Source organism: Sinocyclocheilus rhinocerous, unplaced genomic scaffold (genome assembly GCF_001515625.1).
Source record: "Sinocyclocheilus rhinocerous isolate Xijiao unplaced genomic scaffold, SAMN03320098_v1.1 scaffold604, whole genome shotgun sequence".
Classification (NCBI taxonomy): Eukaryota; Metazoa; Chordata; class Actinopteri; order Cypriniformes; family Cyprinidae; genus Sinocyclocheilus; species Sinocyclocheilus rhinocerous.
Genome location: NW_015658518.1, coordinates 39,823 through 47,619, shown reverse-complemented (window position 1 = coordinate 47,619; position 7,797 = coordinate 39,823). Strand labels below are relative to the sequence as shown.

The window sequence follows — 7,797 nt, the reverse complement described above, 5'->3', positions numbered from 1 at the left end:
TGATCTATTAAATTAAAGTGCTTTGTCATGTTGGTGGTGACACCTCTCTTGCAAAATGTTTATCTATCACAGATATTATACTTAGCTTTTTTGGCTTCTGATCGCAAGTGTAGCCAAACTTTGGAGAGCTTAGATGAGCGAGAAAGGTCCTGGCAGATCGCTAGGTCAGGTCCTCACAGATGAAGAAAAAAAGTGCACAAAGGAATCGACAGGCGGAATCGAAATTTTAATTTTACAAGTATCTGATTCTGGAATTGGAATCGAGTTTCGATTGCCAACCCTACAGTTGATCCTAGTGTTGTCAAAAGACCCGGTACTTCAGTACCAAGTCGGTACTAAAAAAATTAAAACGTTACAATACCAGGTTTTTTTAAGTATCACCGTTATTGAAAAAAATTATATCGCGATACATATTGATATTGAATTATTGTCCAGCCCTACCCTGAGTATTGCTAACCTAAGAGTTTCCATCTTATAATTATGTATAATAATTATTGTAATTCCAACAGGACATGAATTCATCATGACGTATCTGCTATTACTACCTTCATTCCACACTGCTCAATGTGTACCCAACTACTTCAAGCAGGAGTTCATTAGAAGGAACTGTAGTACTGGTTTGACAGCTCATCTTCAGCAAACACAGGCAGAAGCTACCGAAAAAAACAGAAATCCAAACATAGACATTAACAAAGTTCTACACATTCCCATCTCTTGCATATTGGTTTATTCAATATTTGGCTACAATTAATTAAACCTTTGACTACGAGAGAATGCATAAGATAGTACTTTAGCACTCTCTGCAAAAATATTTTACAAATCATAACCCATTCAAACAAATTAAGTTTGCAAATTCCATCTGGGCCTAAATGTAGGCTATTACAAGAGCATCAGTTTTTATTCTGAAAAATAACAACATGGAAACATAACCGCAATAAAAATGAGGAGCTCATGAGTAACTTCCAAGAAATTTTTTTTTGACCAAGCTTCTGCAGCCTGAAACCTTTCTTGCTTCGACATGCATGTTACTCCAACATCTGTGATCTCTCACCACCTTTAACTATGCCAAGGGGCCGAGGATACATTTCTCCTGAAGTACTGGCTGAGGACCGACCTCCATGGTTCAAATCCTAACCTCAAACATTGTAAGGGGGAAACAAAAAATGCAAAACTGAAGTCAGGAGCTTGCGCCAACCGAGCAGAGGAAAAGGGTGGACTCCAAGTGTGAACAGAATACAAAATGATCTTCAATAGGCCTGTAACCCAAAACTCTCAGACAGATGCTAAGCACTTCAATGGACTTTCATTAGAATGAAAACAGACACATACTGAATTGCATTACAATCCAACAGCTATTTAGCAAACTATAGGTGACAAGTGAAATAAAAGCTTCTTTTGTGGAGTCAACGAGAGGACAACTGCAAAAATAATGGAAACTGATCTTAAAAGGAAGACTGGCTCACTACTACTATCCCAAAAGCACTCACAAAAACAAAAAGCAAAAACGCGTAACACACATGAGATTGTCGTTTGCGCATTAGTTCCGCCCACTACAGGAAAACCGGCAGTTCTTAAAAGCTGAAGAATTCCAAAAGAACTTTTTGTTATATGTAAATGAAGAAGATTTAGTCGCATATGCGAGTGATTTACTCGCAATGTAGAGGGTTGCATCACCCAAACGATGAAGGTTCAGTCCAAGAAAAAAAAAAGAAATACACCCTTTGAGATAAGATACTTCTGAAGTCCATGTTAAACGATACTCATTAAGATTACTGCAATGCCAAAGGTAAGTCTAAATATAATAGAATGCTTTGCATATCTGGCATAACTTTAAAATAGAATTATGGGAGCTTAAAGGGGATTATTTTTGGTAAAAAGCACTTGATACTATGAAAACATACAGACATTTAGAGAAATTAAAACTTCAGTGCAAAAAGACTTTTACTGAAACTAAGCTTCAAATTAGAGGTCTGCGCGGGACTGTTTTTTTCTTCCCGACCCGACCGTTCCCGCTAAAGATCTCGAGATCTATTAGATCTCGTTTCCAGAATCTCACGGTTCTAAATGGACGTCGGGAACGGGATATTGTTAGACCGCCCGCTCCCGTTCAAATTACACCAGAGTTACTGACCGCTACTGCGTTTTATTCGGGAATTTAATCCCACGGTGCAAAAAATCCGGTCGGGTCCCGTGGTTCCCGCGGGAGAGCCGCGGGAATGCAGACCTCTACTTCAAATGTGGCTCGCTCTGAATTTCCACAGCTTTCTAATGCCAGACCATACAGAACATCACAGTTCCAGTTAAAACATATTCAATATTGATATTAAGTGTGACTGTTTTGTCAAAAACAATAAGAATATACATACATAAGTATATGACAATATTCCATTAAAGCCGACTCAACAAATCTAGCATGCAAACAAAATTCTGAATAATTTGTAATATATAATTATTCACGGTATTTAGAAGTGCCCACGATAACAATATCGTGCATATTCATTACCGTGATATATCGCATTACCGAATACCGGCACAAGTCTAATAGATAGATAGATAGATAGATAGATAGATTAATTCATACTTGATAAGTAAAATCTTAATCATCTTGATAGATTACACACATAAATTCAATTTTTAAATTAATTTAAAACAATTCAAATGAATAGAAAACATTCAAACAGAAGACATGAACAGAACTTACTCTGTCTCTACATTCGCATGAAGTAAACTAAATCTCTTTAATTCCACTTCTGTGACATTTCCGTTACAACCTCTGGCAAAGCTAGTGCACAATTTGAAAATCAAAAATGTTGGCAATAAATCCCTGAAGTTTAGCTGCCTAAACAATAGGCCTATAGCCAAGAGTTGCGGACATCTCCTTTTAAGGCCAACTCAGTGCCCACAGCATGATCTTTCACTATCTGCCAGCCTGCAAAGGAGAACTAGTGTAAATAAATCACGCTGGACCTCCATAAAGGCAATCTATTGGGTCTTCTTACTGGTAAATGTTACCTAACTTTCGTTTAACTGGTCACAGTTGAGTAGATCTACCCCACAGTCTTTTCATGTCTGGCTCCCAGGACAAAAAAACAAACAGCCTCTCTCTCCCACTGATGGCTGCTGTTAGAAAGTCAAACATCTAATCTAATCTAAGCCTGGTGTAGATGCCAAAATAATCAGCTGGGTTTGAGCTGAGTCAGCAAAAGAGTCTTCCTCGCTCTGGTTTTTCACTGACCTGACTGTGAACAAAGACGCAAGGATGGTTTATGTAAAAAAGGATCCATCAGTGTATTTGCTACTTTATAATCTTCTCAATAATATTAGGAAATTATAACGTTAACATAAGACAATCCATATTGAAATACCAGTCAATCAGAAGAACTAACTTTTTTTATTTCCTGCATGTAAACAGCATGCCTGCAATGCATCAGTGTTAAATATCAACATCAAATCAATAAAAAAAAAATGTTGTGCCACATAGAGAGTCTTCATGGGATGGGAAAAAGTCCCATTATGGAAATGTGGGTCAGCAAGACAGACGTCAGATTATAGAGTCTCAGTCAATGTCAAGTTTTACATTATCTTATGATTGGTCATGGGCAAACATCACAGCATGATGAGATTATCAGAAGCACAGGTTATGATGCAATAACCTTCACTAACGGGTTAGTTCAGTGAGGACACAACACATTTCTCCCTGATGGACCAGAGGAATCCTGCATGGAATGCAGCAGTCTAAACAAACACATGCATTATTCACTAAATTATTAGGAAATTATAACGTTAACATAAGACAATCCATATTGAAATACCAGTCAATCAGAAGAACTAACTTTTTTTATTTCCTGCATGTAAACAGCATGCCTGCAATGCATCAGTGTTAAATATCAACATCAAATCAATAAAAAAAAAATGTTGTGCCACATAGAGAGTCTTCATGGGATGGGAAAAAGGCCCATTATGGAAATGTGGGTCAGCAAGACAGACGTCAGATTATAGAGTCTCAGTCAATGTCAAGTTTTACATTATCTTATGATTGGTCATGGGCAAACAACACAGCATGATGAGATTATCAGAAGCACAGGTTATGATGCAATAACCTTCACTAACGGGTTAGTTCAGTGAGGACACAACACATTTCTCCCTGATGGACCAGAGGAATCCTGCATGGAATGCAGCAGTCTAAACAAACATGCATAATTCACTAAATATCTTATTTCGCATTTTGTACACAAGCAGTAAACCACCATTTGTTGTTTTTGTATATTTTTGGTAACACTAACAAGCATTATACAGATTAATTTATGTCCACTGAAATAGTTCCACATGTCAATGTACACAAACAGCAGACCAATTATTTATTAAAGAAACAGTTCCCAGAGAAATTAAAATCCCCCTTTTACTCACTCGCATCATAGTGATTTAAGCCTTGGATTCTTCTGTTAAACACAAAATATGTCTCAATTCTCCGTTCATTTTCACAGTATGTAAAATATGCAATGGATGTGAATGATGACTCGGGCTGTCATGCAGCGTACATTTTTTTGTCTTACAGAAGAAATAAAGTAATACAGATTTGCAACAACAGGAGGGCGAGTAAATTAAGACAGCATTTTTATTTATAGGTGAACTACGTTACTTCTTCAATATGAATGTTATTATAAAATGTAAACAAACCGGCGTCTAACTTTAGGTTCGCTGGAATGAGTACGCGAGTCATTTCAAATTTCGCTATGAAACGAAACGCTTATCAACCGTTGAAACTTAAATAATAAATAAAGACCGGCTTTTCATCTTATTCTAATGTTGGTCAGTGTGTCAAAAGATTTAACTATTTATCTCCGTAAGAGAGTTTGACAGAGTACGCGTATCATATGCGATGTTTGCGATCTCCGTTTACTAGCGATAGGGATGTTCTTTTGGGTCGGATCTTTTACATGAAACCACTATACAAAACCGGTCTGAACAATTCGTTCACGAATCGGACTGAACTGGACCGAGCGGTTTTCCAGTCAACAACTCACTGATTCAATGAACCGAGAAGAGTTCATTTCAAACATGTCCGATACGTAAAGAACCGACAACTGATGACTGATCTGATACTATGAGCCTGTGGGGTGAACCGAGGATTTGACAGATGGGACGAAATTACTTTAACAGATGAATCGCAGAAACGTTCTGGGAGCAAGTTTAACACAACAGTTTTGTCGACATATAAGAAATAGTTGCTTTTAGTAAACAAAAGTTAATTATAACGCGCAAAAACTTTTTAAGCCAGAGATGATTATGAATTTATTTTAATGCAAGTGCAAAATATGTTTAGGTTCTACATCACTTTGTTATTATGAGCTGAATCATGGCTGAACTGGGATACATGATTATAAACACGCTTATTAATAAAACCTAATCGAAAACAACTAATTAAACGACAATATATGGAACGTTTTAAAGCAAAATGACGTAAAAATGACTGAATCGGTTTTTGACCCGGTTCTTTAAAACGAACTGTTCAAAAGAATCGGTTCGCTGAAATGAGTCGGACTTCACACCACCAGTCAGCAAAAGTAGCCGTTTCTGAACAACAATCACCGCAGTCGGTGCTTACCTTTATTTCATAGATCCAATAATAAACAAGCACACGCTTTTGCCTGTGCACTTCCCAAGAACGAATTTCAAAGCAGTGACATTATTTATTATTCCACGTGTCCGTCTTGAAGTCGTTCCCAAAATCCCAATCAAGCGCCAAACATTTTAACCGAGATATACGCGTGTACTAAATCGGTCCGCCTGTGTCCGTTCATACTGCAGCAGCAGAAAGGCGCTAATGCGAGAGAGACGGAGGACCCACACTAAGGAGCAGCAGAGGGGGAGGAAACAAATCCAACCTTAATATTTCTCTCACGAGTAAACAGTCACGTATCAGATGATAATAGTCCACAAGGCAATAACGTATAACTTTCAGTCTATGTTGAATTTATTCCTCTGCATTTCACTGTAAGAGCACGGCGGTTGAGAAAGAACACTTCTTGGCTTCACCCCCCCACTCCTGGTAGCAATGGGCGAAACATTGCCACAGTTTAATCTGATTGGCTTTCTCAAATGACGTCACCAGGCAAGGTCGTTCACAGGTTTAAAAATGATTTGGGACTCCTCATTTCTGTAATCGGTTTAGTGTTTGTTCTCTCTTTATTTCTGTCCTTTGTTTTAGGGTCAATAGTACCTAATTATTCATTATTCATAATTTATTCATACTAAATTATTTATGATAAACAACATTTTATTATTTATTTAAAGTTTTCAACTGTTTTTATTTATTTACATTTTTTTCCACACACAGGTGAATTTAACTAAAATCACCATGCTTCCCAATCCTTATAGTTGATTAATTCACAGTAAATTATGGCTATTGTTTTGTATTGCAAGTGTTCTGAAAAGGCATGTTTAAATGTGCAGAATAGGCATTATTGAATTAAATGTGCAGAATTTGTGTGTTTCTGTCCAGAACAGAAATCTGATCAATGGATAGAGACAACATTAAACATTAAAGGTTTTACAGAGGGCATTTTGGATATCTCATTTTATCACCTCATAAATCTGTCCAGAAAAAAAGTTTTTATATAAAATGTTATATAAATCAGGCGATTGATATATGAACAGATGCCCTACTGCATCAGTACAATGTGTTATTCAGCAAAGCATGCTCTGTCTGGACAGGGAACAGCCACTGTCGTCTGTGGCAGTTTTAACAGCGGTTATGACCTCTGTGATTTTGCCCAGTCTTATGGAGTTATAAATGCCAGCTGGTTGAGAAAATTCAGTGCCCCTTCATCCAACCAGTCTAGGAAAATGAAAAAGGCTTGGTTCCTTGATCATTCTCTATGGTTTTCTAAACCAAATACAGGCCCAGAAAAGGCGAGGACATCTTATAAAAGTTGTATTTATTTTTCTGACAGACTTAAAGCAAGTTGGATTCATTGTGTTGACAGGCTTCAAGCAAAGATCTGGAACTCACAAAAAAATAAACATACTGCAGTGGAGTAGGACTTGTTTTTCTTTCAAAGAACCAAAAAATGTCTGATGATTTTAGAAAAGACTGTTGGGAAATCATAGCTCACAGGAAGCAACAGAAGCAAGCAAATGTTATGAACTACAAACATGTTTTGCTCTGCAAGAAGCTCTCTAAAATAGAAAACAAAACTTTTATGTATGTTCTTCTTGTTATTAATGTTCTTGAACATGACTCAAAGGACAAATACAAAGATAGCATTATAAAAATATCCACTTATCTGTTGATGTACAACTGTTTGAGGTGTTTCTGAGTATGTCATTGTATAGCTTTAAATGGAAAACACTGTTCCTCTCTTTGAGTGCTGAGTTCTTAACTATCAGCTCTACACACCAACACTTACTGAGCACCCACTTAAAAAAGTACATTGACCAGTGATTGCAGAGCCTTAAAGGTGAAGGGTGTATCTTTTATATATAATGTCTATTTTAAATTACACATTTAATCTGCCATTATGCCTTAATTGAAAGATGCAGAGTATAGGATTCAGGTTACTATGCTATGAAAATCAGTAACATACTGATACATATTGTGATTTCTTTCTTTCTTTTTTTAAGTGCATAGATTCAAGTGCAGATGGTTTTAGTTTATCTCTCTATGTTGAGCAAGAACATCAACCACAGCTTTATCCTGCCTCTGTACTGCCACACTAAATCTGCCATCCATCAACACAAGCTGTTCTGAGAATCTTTCTTCACTCCATAAGTGAAGATCTTTAAAGAACGATTAAA

General features: G+C 36.9%; 1 protein-coding gene across 1 annotated transcript in view; it reads right to left on the bottom strand.

Annotated features, from left to right (window-relative positions):
* mical3a (microtubule associated monooxygenase, calponin and LIM domain containing 3a) overlaps window positions 1-6,025 on the bottom strand; it is a 93,909-nt gene extending 87,884 nt beyond the window's left edge. Inside the window, exon 1 of the mRNA XM_016530806.1 lies at window positions 5,606-6,025. The gene's annotated coding sequence lies outside the window, so the exon portion shown is untranslated. The remainder of the gene's footprint in view (window positions 1-5,605) is intronic.
* Window positions 6,026-7,797: the final 1,772 nt, after the last annotated feature.